At 41.3% G+C, this 25472-nt stretch overlaps 1 protein-coding gene across 3 annotated transcripts in view; it reads left to right on the forward strand.

The window, feature by feature from the left end:
* LOC135734278 (uncharacterized) overlaps positions 1-25472 on the forward strand; it is a 201258-nt gene that overhangs the window by 114452 nt on the left and 61334 nt on the right. The gene's annotated exons all lie outside the window — the stretch shown is intronic.

The following is a 25472-nucleotide window of genomic DNA, read 5'->3' on the forward strand; positions in this document are numbered from 1 at the left end:
TGTCGAGAGGGCATTATTTTTGCCCAAAGTAGCGTGTAGCTTCTTTTCCGAAGTGTGTATGCGCTTAAACTGCGTCCTCTTGTGCATTCGCAAATCCATCCCTCGCGCGCTCTCTGGAAGGTGACGCTGGTCCGCAACACTCCGCTGATCACGCGCGCGTCAACAAACAGTCTCTGTGCGTTGCGCTGTGTGCAGAGTGCTCATGGGAGTTGTAGTTTCCCAGTGTCGCATTGCGCATTGTTTATCATTTCGTATAACTTTTAAGAAAACTACAATTAAAAAATGATATTCAACCTGCCAAAGTGGCTAGTGGGATTGGCTGTCTTACCCGCCACAGCCGAAATCTACCCGCATTTGGCGGGTTGGCGGGTGTTAATGTCAAGCCCTGTATTATATATATATTATACAATTACTGTTATACATTATTAATTAATGTTAATAGTAATAATAGTAATAGTAATGGTAATCATTATAGATCATTTATTAATTTTATATTTTATAATGTTTTATAAAGTGCCTTTATAGGTTCACTCATTCTGTCAATTGATGTTTGTTTATGGTCACCCTGACTATAACTGTACCCATTTATAAGTAATTTAACTGCATATTATTTATCATTTTCCATAAAAAACATTTTCTTTAGCCTATAGGTTAACTCATTCTGTCAATTGGTGTTTTATTAAGGGTCACTCTGACTATAACTGTACCCATTTTCAAGTCATTTAACTGCATATTATGTATCATTTTCCATAAAAACATTTCCTTTTTAGGTTAACTCATTCTGTCAATTGATATCTGTTTAGGGTCACCATAAACAAATAAAATTAATAAAATTAATAAATGATCTATAATGGTTATCATTACTATATATATATACACATATACATGTGGCGGGGCAGTGGGGAGAAAATGAATAATTAAAACTCTTAATACTCAATCTCAAGATGTAATAGAAGCAGACTACGCCACCCCTGTTTACAGGGGACAATGACAACCCAGGAATAGGGCACAGAGGTTCGTAACCATGGAGGGCAAAGAGACGTGGATAACGGTACAAAAATATATTTAATCACACAAATGGGTAAAAACGTTCAGTGTCAATTATAAAATATTGCTCTAGAAGCCACAATGCATCAATTTTCCACAAAGACACACAAAACAAACTTTAAGGCAACCGTAGCGGGCAGGCTAGCAAAGAGTAATTATCATAGGCAAACCACACACACACATAGGGTTGGGTATCGTTTGAATTTGAACGATTCCGATTCCAATTCCGATTCCTTGTTTCGACAATTATTCAACAATTATATTCAACAATATAAATATCAAATCTATGAACTTGAATATAAATATTATAAATTATTATGAATATATTTTTACAGGGGTACACTTTCCTCAAGAGAGCTTTATTTTTAAAAACCTCATGAAAACACATGAGTGTATGATGCTGCTGCAGGTACTTGAACATGTTACCGTGCTCCCACTGATGGGCTAACTAACATTCGCACTCTTAGCTCATAAATTGTCTATGAAAAAATACATGGGCTAATTTGTTAGCTCAATGTTGGTGCAAGGCATTATTTTCAGGGCTCGCAAAATCGCTAGCCCGACGCCCCGGGGCTATTGCGAATTCCTGTCGGGTTATCAAAATGCATCTTCGCTCTGCCCGTGCGGGCTATCATAGGAAAAATATTTTAATGTTTTTGCATTCTCTCAGATTTTGTTAGGTAGTATGTACGGCGTCGTCATGTCAGTCATTACTATTCTCACGTAACAAGAAGTGAAACTGAAAGCATAATTAAACCCATTATTCCTTTCGTGTTCACGTCTGAGATGCGCGCTCCTCTGCATCCTGGGTCCGCTCTTCACAAGTACGCGCTTGTTCTTCTGCTCAGCAAAAAGCGCGAACTCAAGTAATTTAAAAATAATAAGTCCTTTTGTTTTCAGAGACTAACATTGTTTTAGCGTTTCTTTTTTCTACCAGGGATTTCGAAATTTAGCGAGCTCTCATTGTATAAATTGTTTTACTTGATACGGACTGCAGTGCAGTCACTGCGGTGCCAAGCTGGGGGTCAGAGACAGAGGAAGAGGCAGCGGAGGACGGTCGGCGCAGCGCGTCAAAGACGGGGCACACATTTATTTCTACTCAATGAACGAGGTGCTTTATTACATTCGACGTGCACCCTCCTATGCTCGAAACAGACGCTTCTTCATTGGTGTTCAGCGGTTTCTTTATCCGGTCGGCGGAATCGAAACTAGGAATCGAATTTTAAACTTTTGAACGATTCCGGGAAAATCACAAGGCTAGTCCCGGTTCCAATCGATTCTCGATTCTCGATTCCCAAGCCTACACACACACACACACACACACACACAGTGAAGTGTAAGCAGTTACAAGCGGCAAACCACACTCCGTGCTCGAAAAGACCACCACCACACGGCAAGAAAGCTAGCCTCCCGACCCGGGGCCTGGCTGCCTGAAACAAACAAAAGAAAAACCATTAATGAATGAATAAACAAAACAACAAATTATAATAAAGGTGATTTCCAAGATGTTGGGGGGACAACTTACAGTTGGTAATCGGTCAGAGAAATCACTAAATAACTCAAACAAATTAGTTTTTTTAACAAAACAGAATGTACATAAGCAAAATGAAAAAAAAAAATTCATACAATTGTATGAATTATTAAACTTTTGAAAATAATCAATTCACACACACACTTACAAACAGCCAGTGGCGGTAACTAGAGGCCCGTGCACGCGTCACACTTGCGGCAAGGAATGGATTTTAAACAGTCCTACTCCAGCCACCAGCTGTGGTATAAAACAACAAAACAAACAAAAAGGAAATCTGCACCCATGCAGCACAGCAATGCAGCCAAACAGCACAGCAAAGCAGAGCCACCAAGCAGAGGAGCGAAGCGAAGCAGAGAAGCAGCAAGACAGCAGCGCCGTCTTAAGGCATTTAAGCAGCAACCAGCCACCGCAGTATTGTCTTAAGAGCCCTCATTCAGCAAATCAATCGTCCAGTGGTTCCCATGGACCCACACACAACGCAATCACTGACAGATAATGATCACAGAACCACACATTGTACCGTAGCTCACAGTATATGCCACCACAGCTTACACGCCTGAATGATACCTCGCAGCTGAGGATTAATAACAGCCTGGACCCACCGCGATGCCTCAACAACGTGTTATTCCAGCTTTGACGGGAAACCACTCGCGTGCACACAAAAGGGCGGAGTAACCAGTGACGCATATCCAGGTGGCATAAACACAGTCTTTAAATAGACCAGCATTGACTGCTGATAGGCTAATCATTACTTGGGAGGGAACCTACCCTACCACACTCTTTCCCCATCTTTTGCATCGTCGCCCCGACAATGAAATGACTCAAACCCTAGCAGACTTAATGCCAAGGCCTAAATAAGGCAGAAACAGAGTTTGACATGGTCCCTTCCCTTGCCATCTCTCCGGCTGCCCGAGGGAGATGGTAACGGTTAGAATGCTGGCCAGCATTAGCTCTCCCAGTACGTCGCACCATGGCATCCCCAACGCTGGACTGACTTTCCAACAAGGGGTCTGCAACCACAGGCTCCGTTACTGGCATCACACCTGGTGGTTCAGAAGACACAGGTACTACCCCTTCACTATGCCCTACACATTCTGATGACACAGAGGGAACACCCAACACAGGGCCCTGGGCAATCATCCGATCCCCCATCAGTTGAGCTTCAGGTACCGAAATCCACAAGTCCACCACTTCCATACATGTGGACTCCTCCAATGGTGATGCCTCCACCACCTCAGGCACCCTGTCAGAAGGCAAGGCAGGGGACTCTACCTGAGCTCTGATCTTCAGCAAGGAGCGATGGACATGCTTCACCTTATTCAAACCGTCTACCGGTGCGATCGTGTAAACAGAACCACCCGTCTTAGGTGCCTTTACCACCTGATACACATGGATTAAAGTTCTCCGTCGTAGCGACGGATTTCCGTCGATTGCGGCGAGTCTACGACGGATTTCCGTCAGTTGCAAAATTATTAAATTAACTTTTCATAAAGACGCCGCTTATTCACCTTGTTAAGTGGAATGTGATCAAAGCCTGGAGTGGAGCGAAATCACGTTCCTCTCTCCACTGTAAGCGTTCTGTAATCATACTCTCCAGATCCACTCCGGGTTTTCTGGCTGTATCTCACGTTAAGCTGAGGTAAAACTTTATTTCTGCTAGCATGGACATACTTGTAATGCAGGAAGGATCCGATGTTTTGGACATCAATAAAGGTGTATAAGACCAATGGAGATTAACTTGACTTAGCGAAATGAGGAAGACTGGCAAGCCTTTCAGTTCGTGGGCTAAGAAAATCAAACAGCCAGGTAATTTACGTGTCTTTGCACAGTAAGCCTAGGGTCCTGTATTTTGGGGGTAACTGATTTGTCTCGTACATGATCGTTTTTGACCGCTACGCTGATCTAACCAGTGGCTGATACAACGAGTTGTTAAACTCATGGGTAAACTTCACTTGGCGCCACAAGAACCAAGAGGCAGTCAGATGACATCAAAATCCCGTGAGAGCGAACCGAGAACTCATTAGACGAGACTGCTTCCGAAATGCTCTCGTAGAACTTTGATGTCATCCACCTGTCAGTTCTTGCAATTGCATGTGCGCGTAGTCAAGAAATGTTGACGTTTGTACATGTATCCGCATTTAAAAACAAGTGATTTTAAATTGAAACAATAACAACAGTGTTAAATGCGCTGTTTCTGTATGAGGGGAATAAGCAAGTCGCGCATTCGCTTCTCTTTGAGCTTGTGAGTATTTTTGCCGCTTTATTTACATAAGGTTATGCGTCAAAAATCCAGTCTTTGCAAGTATCCTCAAACACGACCATTTAGAGCTTAGGAGAAAGTAAACAGCAGAAAAAAGTTAACTTTTTTGCGTATCTATCACTAATGTTAATCAAACAATTAATCTCTCACTGCTCTTGACTAAATCAATTTACTAAGATATATACATTATTGTTTATTATCCTTATTTCATCACTGACTGTTTATACGTGAGCTTGAATTTTGTTCCTGTGTAATATACGCACGTTGCGCACAATGCGTTGTTTTAAGTGCATAACATTGCACATAAAATAGCACCTCAGCTCTGCCTCTATTGTAAAATAATAATTTGTTGATAAAGGGTACAGTCATTCAATGTACAACTGTCACTATGATTACAGGCATCCTGTGCGAATTGTACACGAGTTTTATTCGAGTTGCTCGTTCAGGGTTTATATTCATACATAACGTTACTGTATTAGAGCTGTGACTGTAAGCTGTTTTGTGAACAGAACAGACCCTGCATTATTCGTTTATGTGTACTGAATAATATCATATGAAATTTTTTTATTTGTTCACATTTTTAAATGCATTATATAACAAGAACAAACTATAGAAAATATAGAGTATATAAGCATTTATTAATTCATGTTTATGTCATTAAAGTAATTGATGTTAGTTTTTGGTGCATTAACTAATGTTAACAGTTTCAACCTTGATTTAAAAAAATTCATAAGTAAATGCCAACATTAATAAGATTTACAATTAATAAATAATTAAGGTTCATTAAAGGTGGTGATATTCATATTTCTTTTTATATAGAGTTATTTAGCTGTTTCACCTTAATCTGAAATGCCCTGCAAACTACATTTTACAGAATACATTTTTTTTTAGTTTGTCACAACAAGTAGATTAACATGACGGGATAACGTTTTTAACCCTTAGTGTAGGAGTCACAAGTGTTTTGTTTTAGAGAGATATTAAAGGTAATGGTTCAATTAAAGGACTGTGTTAAAAGTAAAGCTGTAAATTAACAAACTATTAATAAAGGTATCATATATTGTAATTAAGTGTTAACACTGTTTATTCACAAAAAACATACTCGCACTGCTGCTGTATTTCATAGCAGTTGGCAACCCTATAAATGCCACAGTAGACTTTAATATGGAATTAATGGCAAAAAAACATCTCCCCTTAGAATGCTATTGGTCTCGCCTTTTTACAAGGAATATGACTTGGCCTGAAAAAAATTTCAGTCAGAAGAATTGTTTTCACTTTAATCCATGTGATACACCACCGGGCTCCAAAGGTCCTGGATCTTATGTCGACCCCTCACGCCATAATTGCGGAGGTAGACCAGCTGGCCCTCCCCCAGTGGTGTATCCCGCACATGCAAATCATAATGCGCCTTACGCCGATCTGCAGCTGCCTTTACGTGCTCTCGGGCCCCTTCGAAAGCCACCTGCAACCTGGTTTGGTGCTCCAAAAACCCACTCGTTTATGCTACCATGCCCATCTCCTGACCTCCACCCAACAGAAAGTCAATAGGGAGTCTTGGCTCTTGGCCAAACATAAAAAAATAAGGAGATTCACCAGTTGTTTGATGAGGGGTAGTATTGTAGCAAAAAAGCATTTGTGGGAGTGCAGAAGGCCAATCTACTTTCCGAGAGTTCGGCAGAGTGCGGAGGAGATTGTGCAAGGTTCTGTTAAACCGCTCGCATTGTCCGTTGCCTGCAGGGTGGTATGGTGTAGTATGAGACTTGCTAATCTGATAGAGATTACAAAGCTGCTGAACCAGAGAGGACTCAAAACTACGGCCCTGGTCAGAATGAATGCGAGCAGGGACACCAAATTTATAAAACCACTCGATAACCAGGACCTGAGCCACTGTCTTAGCCCGCTGGTCCCGAGTGGGAACTGCCACCATATACTTGGTGAAGACATCAGTCATCACCAAGATGTTCTCCAACCCAGAACGTGAAGGCTCAAGCAAAGTAAAATCTATTGCCAAGATTTCATTTGGTCTACTGGCTAGCAGGTGGCCCATAAAACTCTGGGCAACAGGCTGGGTGTCCTTAGCGCCCTGACACCTCTCGCAATCCCGACACCACTGGACTACATCAGAAGTCAAGCCAGGCAAATAGCAGCGTTGCCTCAATAACGCTGTGGTACGATCGACACCTTGGTGTCGCAAAACAGATGGGAGAACCAGTTGTAAAATCTCCTCACCCCCATCAGAGCAAAAAACACGACGGTACAGCACCCCTTCTCTTTCTACAAACCGATCCCACTGACGGATCAGGACCAAGGCCATCTTGGATAACCGTCTACGCTCCTCATATGTAGGAGGTATTCTACGTCTCCAAAAAGTCAAAACCCTACCAATTACTGGATCTGCCTCCTGCATTGCCTTAACATTGCTTACGGAACTTGGCAACGCTGAAATCACAGCTTGTGTTACTGGTGGGACTCCAGCTACCCCCACTGCTTGCACCACAGCAGCTGGGACCTCTGTCCCAGGTAGAAACTCTCTCACCTCACGGTCCTGCCTCGAAAGAGCATCTGCATTTTTGTTACTCCGACCGGATCGATACCTGATCTCAAAATCAAAGACTGCAACGCTGCTCAGCCCAACGCTGCTCAGTGGCCCCAAGCTTGGCAGTATTTAAATGACTGAGAGGGTTGTTGTCTGTAAAGACAACACATCGATGGCCCAATAGATATTCTCTGAATGTCTCTGTCATGGCCCACTTGAGCGCAAGAAACTCCAACTTCATGGAGCTATAGTTAGACATATTGCGCTCAGTGGGCCGAAGACTGCGGCTGGCGTAAGCAATGGGCCGCACCCTACCCCCTTGTTCCTGGGATAAAACTGCTCCTAAAACACCATGACTGGCGTCTACTTCCAGGACAAAGGGAAGGGAGAAATCAGCGTAAGCAAGCACTGGAGATGTAAAAAGCCTACCTTTTAACTCGTCAAAACTCCTTTGACACTCCTCAGTCCAAACATTAGAAAACTCCTGCCTTGCTCTTACCTTGGGCCCAGCAGCTGCACACTCAGCCACCACCCTGTGGAGGGGAGCCGCCATTTTTGCGAACCTCTCCACAAAGCGACGATAGTAGCTGGCAAAGCCCAAGAATGAACGCAACTCTGACACACTAGTGGGGCATCTCCATTCAGCTAAAGCTTCGATTTTACTAGGATCTGTAGACACTCCCTGTGCTGAAATCACATGTCCTAGATATCTTACCTGTGGCTTAAAGAAAGCGCATTTGCTCAATTTGGCTTTTAAGCCCTCACGCCCCAGGCGATCCAACACAACCCTCAGCCGTTCTTCATGTTGAGACACAGAGGACGAGAAAACTACGATGTCATCCAGGTAGAGGAGAAGAGACCTACCTTGCTGGTCCCCAAACATCCGTTCCATTAAACGCTGGAAGGTGCTTGGGGCATTGCAAAGCCCAAATGGCATTCGAGTCCACTCGAATAAACCAAAAGGGGTGCAAAAAGCAGTCTTGGGCCGATCTCCTTCAGTGACGGGGACCTGATTTTATCCGCTGGCCAAATCCATAGTGGAAAACCAGCAGGCCCCCGTCAAGAAGTCTAAGGACTCCTCAATGCGTGGCAAAGGGAAGGCGTCCTTGCTCGTCCTTGCATTTAACTGACGGTAGTCTACGCACATGCGCAGACCACCGTCCTTCTTTTTAACAAGAACAAGAGGGGAGGCATAGGGGCTGCAACTCTCCTTAATAATGTTTGTCTCCAACAACTGATTTATATGAGACTTGACAACTTCATACTCTGATGGAGGAATCCTCCTGTATCGTTGCCTAACAGGAACAGAGTCTAAAAGGGGAATATCATGAGATATCAAATTTGTGCATCCTAGATCGCCCTCGTGAGATGAAAATACTGTCTGGTACTTGTGGAGCAGAGCCCTGACTTGACCCTGTTCAGTCTCAGAAAGAACAGACAAATCAATGGCTTCAATCTGTTCTTGAAGGGAAGGGGACACCTCCACGGTATGGGAGTTCACTGTAGCAGTTGCAGATTTAACCTCAGTTATCCCAGCAGGCAAACTTACAACACAGACATCATTAAGGGTTCCAAGAACAGTATTAGCGTAAAGCATAACATCCACAGTGCCTACATTAACCACAGGTAAATAAACAGTACCTCGTATGACCTGCACTAATGCGGGAGAAGCCAGCAACCCCCTTGGTAACCCAGACTCTGGAGGCTCAAATAGTACTACACTCCCTGCATACTGCCCTGAACAAGTTGCCGCAACAAACTTCATCATGCCACCTGGAATGCGGCATGGCTGGCGACCTCGCAATTTAACACTGCCTACTTGACTCCCCACAGCTCCGTCATCTATGCGATGGCAATGTTGCAGTGCCTGTATCATGAAACTAGGGACCTCAGTATTTAAGGAGGGGTCAAAAAGGGCCAGACCATGTTGTCCAAAGAGCTCCCGGTAACACCGACTAAGGACATTCATCCCCAGCACCCCTGGAACTTGGTTACGAATGCCACCGTGAGGGTCCCTGACAACAAGCACTCCACATTTTGAAACAACACGACCACATAATTCCACGTCCAATTCCATATAACCTATGTATGGAATTGAAAGGCCATTAGCAGCCCTCAGCTGCAACCACTGGCATGACTTAAGTCGGTCCTGACCCCATGGTTCAAAATGTTGACGAAAACAACTTTCAGTAATTGTAGAGACCATGGAGCCAGTATCGACCAAACATGATACTGGAACCCCACCCACTTGTACAATAAGGTGTGGACAAGACGACATTAAATGAGACATACTTGACTGATTACTTAAGTAATTAGAGCCGGTCACTTGCCCAACCGAGCTTTGGCTCGGCGGCGCGGTGGGGCGGTGGGGATTAGTTTCCCGACAACACAGATGGACCAGGCTGCCCACCCCCAGCTAATGACGAACTACGCGACAGTGGTTGAGAGCGAGGGGAGACACGGTCCCCTTCACATTCTCTAGCAAAGTGGCCAGGTTTTTGACATCTCCTACATATGATAGGACCTCTATAAGAGAGGTGACTACGTGGCGGAGGGGCCTGCAAAAGGGTAACACTTTGAGTTAGCTTATTTAGCTGTTCCTGCTGTAATTTCAACATTTCCCTCAACTCACCCAATTCAGTCTTTTGTAAGGGCCCACCATCCTCTAAGGAGGATTTACTGTGCACCCCATACTGAATTCCATAAGCAGATGGAACGGAATGACTACGGGCCCTCATACTCCCTGGCATACCCTCTCTTTCCCATCTAAGGGCTTCACTTCGGACCTCTAACAGGGTTAACATAGGTTGACGACGTATCAACTGCTTTAGTTCACGACAAAGAGCGGCATCAGAAACATGGTCTATAAACTGATCGCGTAACAAAACTTGTGAATTCGGCATTGCATAAGGCGATTGTTGCTTTACTCTATCAAGAAGGCCCATCAAAGCGAGGGAGAACTCCAACAGCGATTCACCCTCCTGTTGTCGCCTAGAAAAGAAAGCTTCCTGAAGAGAGACATATGACTGTGAGCAACCATACAATTCCTTTAACACAGCAATAATTTTAGCTGGATCATTACGTTCATCATCTGAGCGGTACTTAATATCATCACGCGCTTCGCCTTCTAAATGATCAAACAAAAAGAAAGCCTTATCGGAAAAGGACATGTGACGAGCCTGCATACAAGCCTGGACCTCCTCCACCCACTCCTCAATACCAATGCCAACCCTGCCACTAAACTTTGGGCACTTTCGATCTCGTGGTACAAAAACAAATCTTTCTGGCAGGGCAGTACTCTCACTATTTAATTGAGGGGTAGCCACAGAAGGCCCAGGCCCAGCAGGAGACGCATCACTAGAGCTAGGCAGTGCAGGTACGCGCTCCTGACGCAGCCTCTCGTTATCGGCCCGCAGTTGAGCCACCATTTCCAGCAGTTCCTTTAGCTCCTCCTCCATTGCGTTAACCCCGATTACACTTACCAATAAGTAGGCCCACAGTGAAGCCCAGAATCAATCCACGAGACGCACGCTGCTGTCCTGCTGCTACCTCTCCTACAACAATATAAAAAAAGAACACAACAAAAAAACAAAACTAACACTAAACACCTGTACCCACGTCTTCTGCCGAACACGGAATCCTGCCGACTACGCCAGTTTGTGGCGGGGCAGTGGGGAGAAAATGAATAATTAAAGCTCTTAATACTCAATCTCAAGATGTAATAGAAGCAGACTACGCCACCCCTGTTTACAGGGGACAATGACAACCCAGGAATAGGGCACAGAGGTTTGTAACCATGGAGGGCAAAGAGACGTGGATAACAGTACAAAAATATATTTTATTTAATCACACAAATTGGTAAAAACGTTCAGTGTCAATTATAAAATATTGCTCTAGAAGCCACAATGCTTCAATTTTCCACACAGACACACAAAACAAACTTTAAGGCAACCAAGGCTTTACCGTAGCGGGCAGGCTAGCAAAGAGTGATTATCATAGGCAAACCACACACACACACACACACACACACACACAGTGAAGTGTAAGCAGTTTCAAGCGGCAAACCACACTCGGTGCTCGAAAAGACCACCACCACACGGCAAGAAAGCTAGCCTCCCGACCCGGGGCCTGGCTGCCTGAAACAAACAAAAGAAAAACCATTAATGAATGAATAAACAAAACAACAAATTATAATATAGGTGATTTCCAAGATGTTGGGGGGACAACTTACAGTTGGTAATCGGTCAGAGAAATCACTAAATAACTCAAACAAATTAGTTTTTTTAACAAAACAGAATGTACATAAGCAAAATGAAAAAAAAACAAAATTCATACAATTGTATGAATTATTAAACTTTTGAAAATAATCAATTCACACACACACTTACAAACAGCCAGTGGCGGTAACTAGAGGCCCGTGCACGCGTCACACATGTGGCAAGGAATGGATTTAAAACAGTCGTACTCCAGCCACCAGCTGTGGTATAAAACAACAAAACAAACAAAAAGGAAATCTGCACCCATGCAGCAGAGCAATGCAGCCAAACAGCACAGCAAAGCAGAGCCACCAAGCAGAGGAGCGAAGCAGAGAAGCAGCAAGACAGCAGCGCCGTCTTAAGGCATTTAAGCAGCAACCAGCCACCATTCAGCAAATCAATCGTCCAGTGGTTCCCATGGACCCACACACAACGCAATCACTGACAGATAATGATCAGAGAACCACACATTGTACCGTAGCTCACAGTATATGCCACAACAGCTTACACGCCTGAATGATACCTCGCAGCTGAGGATTAATAACAGCCTGGACCCACCGCGATGCCTCAACAACGTGTTATTCCAGCTTTGACGGGAAACCACTCGTGCGCACACAAAAGGGCGGAGTAACCAGTGACGCATATCCAGGTGGCATAAACACAGTCTTTAAATAGACCAGCATTGACTGCTGATAGGCTAATCATTAATCATTTTTTTAATTTTTCAGAAATCTCGTTTTTTGGTTGTGCATTCCAATTAATATCAATTCAACTGCAGTTGGTTTGTTTTGATTTAAACCTTCATAACTTAAAAAATACAGCTAAGTAGCACCATAAAACAAAATAATAACATGATAACATAATAATAAACATGTTTTGACAAAAATTTTAATAAAACGGATTTATCTCGTTTTGCAACGAAACTCTTCACTTTTATATATATATATATATATATATATATATATATATATATATATATATATATATATATATATATATATATATAACATTACATTTAAACAAACATGTAATAAATTAATCAATAAATGATGAGCTTATATAGGGAGTGGACTGATGCGGATGATGGCAGGCAGGTGAGGATGATTACAGACAAAAAGAGGTGAGAGAGAATTATGGAAAATGTAGTCTGGATGTGGATGAACGGGGAAAACAAGGAAGAACATGTAGACAGTCTGATAAGCATATACAAACATTAAGATTGAAAATAAAAGTCATGTTTTTTTACATAAAACAATTATTTGAGTTCTAAGAAGATGGGAAAAAGAAAAAAAATTACTTATCTGATATCTCTTTATGGTATTGCTCTTTTTAAAGAAGGTAACACAGTCTTTAAATCCTTCCAGCACCGATTACCGTAAGTGTAGTAATAGATGCGCACAGCATAAAAAAAGTGCAGCTGTCTTGACCGTGTATATTCAAAGCGCAGCCCACTTAACCGCAGTGTGAAACTGCAAGTAGACGGAGAAACGCACATGGAAAACACCGCTAACTATACATTTTTTCACTCAGTGTCATGTGTGAGAGGTGCTGTCGAGGTACTGCACGCAGCATGAGAGAGAGAGAGAGAGAGAGCGCACACATGAGAGAGGCGCCGCTGAGCGTTCAGAACAGTGAATGAAGCCGTTTTAAATATTGAAATATAAATAGTAATCATGAAAAATCTATTTGTGGCGGCCAGTGTTGATTCTGTGGCGGCGCGCCACAAATAAATCTACGTATGGGAAACACTGGTATATTTAGTGGATGTTAGTAAAAAATGGGTCAAGCTAGGACAGGCTGAGGATAACATTAGCAACACATAACAAACCATAGACATTATATACGTAGACCAACCTATTCTCCAACCCATAAGATTGCTTTGGTCTCGTGTGTCTTGTGACCGATTGCATCATTAGGTTAGCTAAGAATGTAAAGCGCTATTGGCTCTTGTGACCGACTACGTCATGTTGGTTTATGTTTGAATGAGATCTGACTGTGCGTTTTAGGGGAGCCAAGATGGCAGCGGTGTGAATAGTCACGTTTCATAGTCGTCTTAAATAGTCTGAGGAGTTTGGAGACAAAAGACTGAAATTTAAATATGTAAAGTTTCATTTTTGAAAATATATGCTTTTTCAATATTTTCGGGCAATACTTGCACCTTCTGACGTGATATAATGGGCAAAAAAAGGAAAAATCAATCCCTTCACAAGAGCGTTATACTAGCTGGACACCTCATGGAAGATTGCTGCACGGAATCCGCTGACATGGAGAACAATAATCTTGAGACAGAAATCGGTGCCAATGAAGAGGTTCTTGCAAGGCCTATTTGCTCTACTTCATCTAAGAATCCTGTGAGTTCAAAAGGCACAAACAAAGTTTCCTTATCTACACTCCTTGACGCAATTCAGAAGCTAACGGCTAAAGTGGATGAAACGCACAACAGGTGATCTCCATTGATAAAACGGTTGCCGTTTCTTACGGAAAACTCGACAAACTGTCTGAAAAAGTCTCCCATATGAGTGAAGAGGTCAAAATGCACGCTGTCAACATCGCTCAACTTGAAAAGGAGATTAAGGAATTGCAAGTTGCAAATGTCTGAAAGAAAGCTCCAATGCAACAGTATTCACTTAAATGGAATCTCAAGAACGCGACAGAGAAGATGTGAGAAACGTAACAATCGACATCCTAAGAAAGATGGTCCCTAGTATCCAGAACAAGTTGGATAATGTAGTTGATGTTGTACACCGCCTGGGGCTAAGGAGATCCAACAGAGCACCCCATAACATTATCATGCGTTTTACCGTGCGAACCTACAGAGACGTGCTATGGCGGGCTGCAAAAGATTTTCGCTATCTAAAAAAAAAAAGCTTTTGATCAAGGAGGCGCTGATTAAACAAGATGTTGAGGCTAGATCCAAATTATGGCCATTGGTTAAGAAGGCTCATGAGGAGGGAAAGAAGGTTACATGGAAGGGCCCCCATGCTTTTGTGGCTGGGAAAAAACTTGAAATTTGCACTTGAGATGTAGGCCTACAACATGTTGTTTTGTATTCACGGTTTACGTCCATGGAGAAACTTGTATTTGTATATCTTGTATTTAACTTGAGACTTTAACTCGAGTTGCACTTGATCAGTCTTTTGCTTACAAACAAACGCCAAAGAGCATTCCAATTTAATGTCAAATTTGTGCTCGGATAATTTCTTATTTTATTTTATAATAATTTCTTATTTACAGACTACCTTCACAGAGCATCTGCAGTTGAACTTGACTCTTGAACTGTGCATGAACAAACAATCTTTAATTACAAACCGATTTATGAAGCAACGTGAACGTTTTATACTCTGTTGTGGTTCCTTCATCGGAAGTAAGTTATGGCCTCCCATACAGTTACACTTTTGCCTAAGTTATAGGGTATGTGTTAGCTCAAACTACCTCTTTGTCAACGTATCGTGCCTTGACTTCGCGTCCTTGGAGGGCCATTACCCACGTTGTTTTGTGTGCGTTGGTGGCCACACCATCTCGGATGCGTTGGCTGTTAAGGGCCGATACTGGTTGGTGGCAGGGTCTGATGATCACTTCCTGTGCTCCGATGAAGTTGGAGGATTGCTGTAAAGTCCACCATTTGCAGAGCAGTGTTCTTTTCACAATCACTATCTATTCAATGATCTCCTGCAATGGCTCATGTGAAGCAATCTTGTATTGCTTGACGAATGTGGGAGGAGCACTTGGGTGTATGTGGGATACGCACCGTGTGGAAATTTGTGAGGCAGCATTCTTCAGTCATTTGCAAAGGATGCTTTGAACTTGTATAGGAATGTGCAGTTTTTGGCGATCCGCATCATCCTACATTACATCTGCACCTTGCCTCAAATCTTGCGTTTAGATGGATTTTTCTCATCTGTGTTAGACATGGCAGCGAATGTGCATGCTGAGAGGTGGTGCTCTGACGTTTCTGTCCTGCGCACCTGTTCTGTATCCTCCGGCATGACAGAAGTAATGGCGATGACCTTGAAAGATGATGTAGACACTGTGTTGTCAGGACTACCATCCGGTGCCAGTGGTGGTGGGATGGGACCTATAACTGGAACTGTGAGATCACAATGATGAAAGTCCTGGCTGATTAGCCATCCTAGCCGATAGGCTCTTGGAATTTTGATGTCTGTAGACATGTAGTTGTTAAACAGATGTATACTGCACGAGATGTCACTTCAACAAAGGGGGTGTGGCTTCCAATAAAAGGCCGTGCTCAATGCATTTAGTTGAAGGTTGAAACCCAATGTGTGGTTAAGGGTTTGACCTCGTCATAGGTTGGGTTGAACAGCGACCCCTTTGGTGAAAACAGGTGTTACAGTCTCTTGTTCACTCACCAGGGTGCAGGCTTCTGGTATGGTCTTGCCTGACAGAAGGTTCTCGCACTTGACAGGGGCCCCAGGGATTGTGAGGTTAATGGGGCCCATTCAACTTCACTGATAAGTTCAACATGAGCTTTCAGGTGAACCAGGGAGTAATGGGTTAAGCACTGGCTATTCCATTTAAGTTCAGTGTGCCGATGCCCTTGGCAGTCACCATGATTGACAGGTGTGAGTTCAATGGGAATCGGGTGAGCTTGGCAGCAAATGGAATGTCTGGTGTCTTCGGTGAGTACATTAAACAGTGTGAGACTGATAGCTGAGTTGTTTGTTGACATTGTGTCATTCAGCTGGATACCTGGCGTGACCCAAGGGTCATAAGGCTTTGAGTCTTTGGTCGTTGTGCACAGCAGTGAACTTGAGCTTTGGTCTGAGATGATGTTCTCGCGACTGGTTAGTGGGTCATCCATGACCTTTGTGACTTGGCGATGTACTTCAGATTTTTACTTCATGATTTTGGTGAATGTAAAGGTAGATGTTCTCTCACCTGAGCCAAAATTTTCAACTTTTTAAAGTCCATTAAGGGGTCAAAACAATCAAACACTTTGCCGATGAAATGAGGATATGTGTCCGTTGGTGAGATGTACAATTCAATTCAATTCAATTTTTTTATATAGCGCTTTTCACAATTGTTAATTGTTGCAAAGCAGCTTTACATGAGTAGATGTAGAGGAGAACACAGAAAATCAATAGATAATATAAGAAGTAGAATATAGCGGCTAAGGTTAAACCGTACAAGCAAGCATATAAATAATGTAACGTATACAGTAAAGTGCTAAGTTAAGCCAAAGTTGGCTAACTCTCCCTGGGACGAAAAAACCCCCTTGGGAGAAATTAATAAATATTTATATATATAGATACGGTAGGGATAGGAAGCAGGTAAGCGGATTAAACTGGTTCAGCCGGTGGTCGTTGGTCGCGCATTGGCTGGGCATCACGTTGAATGACAGCCAGTAGATCAGTGGTGCGATGACATTCACAGCAACAGGAACTGGGTCTGTTTGTCTCATTGTCCTCAGGGTTGAGGACGAGACAGGGAGACAAAAACAGAGTTCTATTAGCGTAGGGGCCGTTCGCGTGTAATGCAAGTGTCATACATTATAGTGGTTTAAGTCAGCTCGGTTCCAGACAGGCTAACTATTGCGGCGATAGTATATTACCCATATGAGGTATGTGAGTGCTTTGTTCTAGACAAAATAACTACTGCGGGAAAAGTACATTTACTGGACATTTTATGTGAATGCTTTGTTAAAGAAGAATGTCTTAAGTTTAGATTTAAGACTAATGTACACAGGGTGTATTAGACTCATAGGTCAGGTGGATGGGAATCACCTGTTGCAGTTTTGCTGTGAGACTGCACATGCAGCATATATCTTGGTGGGTTGAGGGTCAGATTTTGTGCTTTAGCTTTGTTTTTGAGTCTGTCGAAAAGCTGGGATGACATCAGCGCAAGATCAGCTCCAGTGTCGGCTAGGGCCAGGCACGTGCACAGATAGGGCTCAACCTGTGCAGAACACATGCCCTTTTTGTCCTTACACTCCGAAGTGCCCTTTTTTGGAGGTGTTTTATTATTTTTTTAATATATAAATTAATGCTATTGTTAAACATTTACGTCTGTCTGTGTGTTTTACAAATATATTTATCAAATAAAATTATTAAAAAACTAAATATTTTTGGATCCGCTCAAACTGTCTGTCAAACCTCTTAACTCCGCCCCCTGAGTGCAGCGAGCTGAAGTTCCACAGCAGTCAGAGGCAGCTGAACGTCTTGCAACGATAAATAAGTATCTTGTTGTTTGAGTACAATGCTGTCTCATTACGAAAGAAACACTAGTATGTATATAACGGCGCATGTTTTATAAATTTGAGCAGAGCCGAATTATCCATAGACGGGATTGGTCGAGTGGGCAATCAGGGGGCACTAAGGGCTCATACTGCAGCAAGGGCTGGCGCAAAATGCGACCAAATTGAGTTTTTGACAAAGCGCGAGCAGTTTTTAAACAAGTGTTCACCCATGTGAAGAGCACCCGTGACAACAATACGGAATGCACGGTCGGGTTTTTACCGTTTTTTTTGCATGACGCGTATTAATCGTTTAACTAAAGTCAACACATCTCACGCGAGAAGACGCGCCCGCGCGGGTAAATGTTTAGCCTACATTAACACCAAAAACATGTCAGATTAGAAAGGTCTTAGACATCAGATGCCCAGTTGGGAAAACTGGATAGAGACGAAAAACGTGTAAAGGATACAAGTATGTACATTATATTGCCCTGTCACTCATTACAGTATGCAATCTGGATATAATTTATTGTATATGCATGTATCTTATGCCTTGAGTTAGTCAAGGGAGTTGTATGATTATTTGGTTCATAACTTTTTATTCTGAAATTAACTGCATAGAGTTAAGTCTATTTAGTATTTAGTATATTTTTTTTAGTAATGCAGTTATTTGCACGTTCAAAAGACCAAGGTTCCTGGTCCTCAGCACCAGGTAGGCAGATACATGTTGAATATGCTTATGGTATGGCTATAGTATAGTATAATCTCCTATTTTGATCTTTAATATCCTATTTCCCCCTCTTCTCAATCACATGCATAAACATGTTAACCAAATAATACAAATTAGCTTATAAAACCAAACAGAATACCTTTTTTTCTTCAAACATATTTTTATGTAACTTTATGTATGTAAGCAGAGGAAAACATTTAAATTAATATATTCTACAATTAAATAAGAGCGAGCACTTCACAAACACATGACTACAAATAGGCCTAATACAGACAAACACCCAGGATGTAAATTTTTAAAGCCAACTTACAAGGGCAGATATCCTTTGCACTGTATAATGCCAAGCTATCATAAAATGTCATTTTTCATTCATTAATAGTGATTTTTTTCAATCATTAATAGTGAATAAATATAAAGCTATTAAGATGATTATTAAGTGATATTTATTTGGAGGGGTGCCCTTTTTCAGTTTCAGCACATGCCCCTCAAAAGGTCTGTGCACGGCCCTGGCTAGGGCCGTCACTTTTGAGAAAAATCAAATTCGAACGGATATCGAATATCATGCAATGTATCCGAATATATTCGAATATCTAGGTGCCCCGCGCGCATCAAAAAAAAAAAAAACGTAATGGAGATTCAATTTATTAACAGTGACAGTCATAAACGGGGCTGTCTGCATTACTTTTTCTTACTTAATGTTTTAAACAGCAGGTTATTAACTTATGAATAACAACGACTCAAAACAGGTGACAACTTAAACAGCAGCAGGAGTAAGGCATATAGCAAAGCCCAAACGAAATCCGCGCCCGCAGATTTCGGCGGAAAACTCCGCTGAATTCCGTGGATATAATGCCCTTCATTGACAAGCACACATATCCCGCGCTTGAGCCTGTTTGTGAGAAAAAATCTCATTGACAACAAGCACACATACAAATACTATCTCGCGCGTTTGTGAGCCGTCATTGACAAGTGCATTATCTCTGCGCGTGCTGTTTGCTTGACCGTTTTTAATGATAGAGAGCGCAAACCATTTGATATTTGAGATGAAATAAAACTTACCGCTGAGTTACGCAGAGCTCACCAACTCTGTCGTCTATGTGACGCGCGAAAGTCAGCACATGATCATTTCAAATCCGTTTACAAGACAAATTCTGTTGTTGTTTAATATAAAGTTTACATTGCGTTGTAAACATTATGAAATTATCTTCATACATGCTAATTTCATAATAAGAACGTATTAACACAAGCTTTTTAATCTGATATAATATTTAACATGATAAACAATAATATGTAAAACTATACAAACTATATCTTGACATGCACATTAGGTTTCAATTTGATTCCCTCTGTTGCGCACAGTTGCCGTCGGTCTCATTCTCAGCCTCCTTCCTATTACGAGGTGTTACTGTTAAAAAATGCGCTGAATATGGCATTTTTAAAACCGGATGGTTTATTTATAGTTCGAATACGGATATTTCACGTCATGTTCGAATGCATATTCGAATATCGAATAAAAAGTGACAAGCCCTAGTGTCGGCAAGGGCTTCTGACCTTGTGTTTTTGTGTGGTAACTGGAAGGCAATTAAGGCTTGTCTTCTGTGACTCTGCAGGGAGACAGATGTTTAACACAGCACTTTTCAGGTACCTGCTGGCTTTGGCTGGTTGATGTTTGAAATACAGTTTGTGTGCCAATGGTTCCTGAGATGACCGGATTGATGGTAATGTGGTGAGTGGCAGAGATTTAAGTGTTGCTTGTAGGAGGGTTTTCTGGAAAGTTGCTGTTTTTCCGGTGCTGCTGCTAGTAATAAATAGTTTGGTTCATCCTTGTTCTCCTTGTGAGGCCTCCTTTGGATTTGACTCTTTCACTATTTTCAGAATCTCTGCTGACTCAGATGTCTATGTGTTGCTTTGCTTTGTGAGAGTTCAAACTTAGTTTTGTTCACTGTGTGTCGAGCCGGGTCCATCTGTTGACTGTTAGGACTTCTCGTTCTGACAGGTGCAGGATGGTTTACTTTGGATCGGCGGTCAGGTTCCCACAGACGCTGCCCTTCTGGCAGTCTGATGAACTTGGCTGTCTCCATGACCTTTTAGGGACGTCTCATCTGGTGTTTGGGACGAGCCCCCTTGTGGCCGTACCGTTCCTGCCTGGCTGTGAAGTCCTTCGATCCTCTTGACTCTCTGCTAAAATGTCCTTCACTGTGGCACTGTTGTGCGCCCTCCAGTGGCAGTTTGGGGTAAATTTCAGAGACAGAAAGGATGACAGAATTTGTAACAGTCTTTTCAGAGGTGGCTTTTTCATTTACCGTAGGCTTTATAGGCGAAGTTCTGCAGCTGTTTGGTTGTAATCGTGTGAGCGAAAGCCATTATTCCTAAGTGTTGGATTACGGTAAAATAAAGCTTTTGCACGAAGGAAGTTAAAGTCTTCCTTTTTGTTTTTTGCTCATTCCATGAGCTGAAGTAGGCTCGCCTGTTGTAGTAGTAGTAGGCCTGTGGAGTTTCATTTCTGCTTTGCTTTAAGTCCATTGCAGCAAATAGTCCTTGTTGTGATTCTGGATCTAAGAAACTCTTTAATTAAGGCCTTTTGCAGCTGCTTGTAATCCAACTTGACACTTTCTGACTGCCGGTCCAGGAAGCTCCTCACATCATGGCTGGAAATAATCCATAGCAGATACAGCTTGTCTCTTGTGGTTACATTAGGCAGCGTGTGCATGTAAAAGTCAATGTCCTGCAGGTAAGCCTGGATGTCATGGCCACCTGCAGTGTTTGGTTTAGATGTTGGACTGTTTCTAGCCAGCTTGTCGAGGTCTTTGGGTGCCATGCTGTGTGTCTGCAGAAATCCTTCGGGAAAGGTGTTGCCCCCCCATTCTTGTAAGAGGGTCTTGGACGCTGCACTGAAAAAAAATCCTTTCAATTTACGTAATTTTAATGTGTACATCGGTCCCACATGATCCGATTGTTTAAAACCAAAATAATTTTCCTCAAATAATTTTTATGTGTCAGACCAAAACATTTTAATTATTTTAAGTAGTCTAATACAAATATGTTGACTCAAAGTGATATTTCTCTTTACAATAACACATTTATTTTGTAATGTTTAAGTAATTTAATTATGTAAGGGGACTAGATTTTCATCTGTTATTCCAACATGCTTTTTTAATGCTTATATTATGGGATTATGTAACTCTAAAGCAATTTCATTATGTCTCTGGCATCAGAATAATCACCCATAATTATCCAAATGTTATTTATTTCTTTTTAAATACAAAATACATTTGCATTGGCATAAAAAGCGAAGAGTTTTGTACAAATGTTTAGTGATATTGAGGCAAACCACTGCTTTCAGATCATCAATTCATTTAAATCATTACACATTAATTCAATAACAGTCAATAACTATTATAACAATCAGCACATGCAGTACATACATAAAGGGGCAATTTCCCAAACAGGTTGTAGATTAATCCATGACTAGGCCCTAGTTATATTAGGATATTTTTACAAAAATGTTTACAAACAAACCTACCTTACAAAAACAACAATGGAGAACATCTTTAGACAAAACAAGGGCACTGATATATGGCATTGCAAAAGTCTGGGACTAGGAAAAGCCCCATCTGTGAAACTGACCCAAATGTTTAAAATAGTTACTATCACAGTAGATTTAGAAGTGCTAAAGCACAAACACTGCATTCCAAAGAGACATGCAAAACAGTATGTACTATTATTTTTTAAATGGATTTACAAACTGGAAAATATCAATCCTTCAGAAAGTCAGAGCTACAGCATTTGTATAAACTGTTAATCATAGATTCAACAAAAACAAAATACAACAACCATTTCCAAAATCAACTCTGAGCAGCAAACGGTTAATGTTTTAATAAGAAAAACACTTAAAACAGATAAATAAAAGGAACATAAATGAGCAGCACAGTCTTTCTGATCCTTTCACTGAAAGAAACTGTTCGTTAAAGTTACGCTCAATGCAGTTCCATTAAAATCTTTTGGATTTCCTCAAAAATAAAGCGGAGATCAGGATAGCTCAGGTTTAAGGCATACATCAGCTCAAACAACATGGCTCGATGTTGCAACACCTTCATGGCTTCCAGGACTATACAAAGATCCTCTTCATCACAAGAAGCATGTTGTTTGAGAGCACAAATCCCAACACTGGTGTCTTCAAATGACCTCACTGATGCTGACTTCATCCATGCCCTGTACAAAACAAACAAATGTAGTTAAAGAAACAGAAAAAAAGGTTACTGTTACAATAAAAGTGTCATTGGAAATTAGTACAATGCAAACAAATATAAATGTAAGTATACAGTCCCATGTGCATTGCCACAGCATATTACAATTGGTTACAAATATATGGGTTACAAAGCAAGGCAGCTGCACTGTCCACTGCTCCAGGTGTGTGTGCGTGTTTACTACACTGAGATGAGATAAATAAAGAGGCCACATTTTGAGTGTGTGCTACCATACCTGACAATCACAGCAAAAGTGAATTCTCTCATTTTCTCACTGTCATGTTGTTATAAACCTGTATAAATGTCTTTGTTCTGATGAACACGAAGGAAGACATTTATTTTGAGAAATGTTTGCAACCAAACTGTTCATGAGCCCCATTCACTTCAATAGTATTATTTTTCCCCACTATGGAAGTGAATGGGGCTTATGATTGGTGTGGGTACAAACATTCCTCAAAATATCTTCCTTAGTGTTCATCAGAACAAAGACATTTATACAGGTTTGTAACAACATGATAGGGAGTAAGTGAGGAGAATTTTTATTTTTGGGTGAACTACCCCTTTAAATCTTCCCAGGTGTTTTAATGACCCGTGTGCCAAAAGATGTTGTAACTAAAACATACTAAATGTTCTGTACTTCCAATAAGGTTTACACATTTTATGTCTATGAATCTATATTACTTACATCTGTCATTTGATCATTAATTGTTTGAAGTCTTTTTGCTAGATGTCCTCCTTTCTGATAGAAGTGTTTCGTCAGGTTTTTGGATTGGAGGTCCAGGTGACACGCAGGAACATAAGACAGTAGTGATTCTTTTAAATTCAGCATTTATCTGAAAACAAATTAACCAACCATTGTATATTTGAGTACTGCGAGTCAAAGAATAATACATGTATATTAGTTACAAAAATAAGATTTAGCTCCTAACAGCAGTAAAACAGTGATAGGAATTACTTACCAATGCTTTTGAGTGTGTAGTGCCTGCCAGGATGATGGACCTATAAGAGAAAATATTCAGAGGTGAAATCAACACATAACCTCAAATGATTAAGACCACACATGCACAGAGCAATAATGAAATAAGTATTATAGGACGCAATGTTGGACAAAATGAGATCTTAAAACAACAAGGTGCTCTTCTGAAAACGTCAGCTTTAAGGTGTGGCACTTCAAAGCGATTTTTTTTTTCAGTTAATATACCAGACGCGAGACATTTAAAAAAAGAGCTTTTTCTAATAGAATCAAGTGTTGCTCGTGGCGTAGCGAAGTCACGAATAACTGACGCGGGTCTGTTAATCTGATTAAGCAGACAGTTTGTTTAATACGCAATGTCATTATTAATGTAGTCAATTGATATCATCTGGTAAATTACATGTATAACGTTACTCTGGACAGAATAACTTTTGGTTAGCGTTTTATTTGTCCTGACAGGTTTCCATAGAACAACTGAATAAAAAGTGCCTCAAAAGTCAACTCAAAGCTGACAGTTTTCAACTCAGATAAAACTACCAAACGTGAAATAACATTAAACAGCTGACGTTTTTAAAACGCTGTGTTTTTCTTTATGAGCTTGACTGACTTACTCCACCAACCTCCTCCAAACTAATATTTACTACAAGTCATTGCAATGGCTACATATTTTAAACAAAAAAATAGTCTATCTAGTGAAGATATATCACGTATGAAGCGAACATAAATAAATAATATAACTTACTTTAATAACGTGGTGTCCGTCTGAGAGAGTTCTTCTGACTGACTGGCAGTGACTGCTGTGCTTAGTCTTCATTTTGGCTTCATTTCAAAAAACGATCTTTATTCTTCTTTTATGGCAATCGATGTCCTTCTCAATGAGCTATACTGCCACCTGCTGCTCAGGAGGTGCCGTTTTGTGTCCAAACCCAATTTTATTGCTTTAAGTATTCAATTCAATAAATTTTAATCAATGTGAGAATAATGTGTTCATTTTACATTCAAACAAAACATTTTAATCCTAATCAATTAAATTATGTTTACACAAGGAATATAAATATTTTGTGTTGCATATACATGTTTATTTTATTTAAATTCAAAGACCCACTAAGTCCATTTTTTTCAGTGTGGCTGGCAAAGTTCTTAAAGGACAAGTTCGGTATTTTACACTTAAAGCCCTGTTTTCAGATTGTTTATGGTGAAATAGAACGGTTTTGACTGAAATGTCGACATATGCGGCTGCCCCAAGAATTTTGGGGGGGTTTGTGTTTCACCTCCCACCTTTACAATGGGTTTAATGGTGCACTGGAACAATCATTCCTAAAATGCATTAAACTTTCGTTTACAAAGACGTGAAACTCACCGAGTGGTTAGGGGTGTTCACTGATATGCACACACAAAAATCGCTGCAAAAGATGCTTTCCAACAGCTGTTTTAGCATTCGTTGTTAACTTGTGGACCTATTTTTCCAAACGCCTCACACCCGTACATTCTTCCGCTTAGAGATTGAATAATAGACACTCCAGCCCAGGTGGTAGCGCTAATCCGCCATTGCCAATTGCAAGAATAGAAACAAAGTTCCCGGCGCGGAGTAATACCGTACCTCACAGCACAACTAATACAAGTCAATGGAGTTGGCAAAAACGTCTCGGTTACGTATGTAACCCTCGTTCCCTGAAGGAAGGGAACGGAGACGTCACGTCGTGAC

This window comes from Paramisgurnus dabryanus, chromosome 3, assembly GCF_030506205.2.
Source record: "Paramisgurnus dabryanus chromosome 3, PD_genome_1.1, whole genome shotgun sequence".
NCBI classification, from domain to species: Eukaryota; Metazoa; Chordata; class Actinopteri; order Cypriniformes; family Cobitidae; genus Paramisgurnus; species Paramisgurnus dabryanus.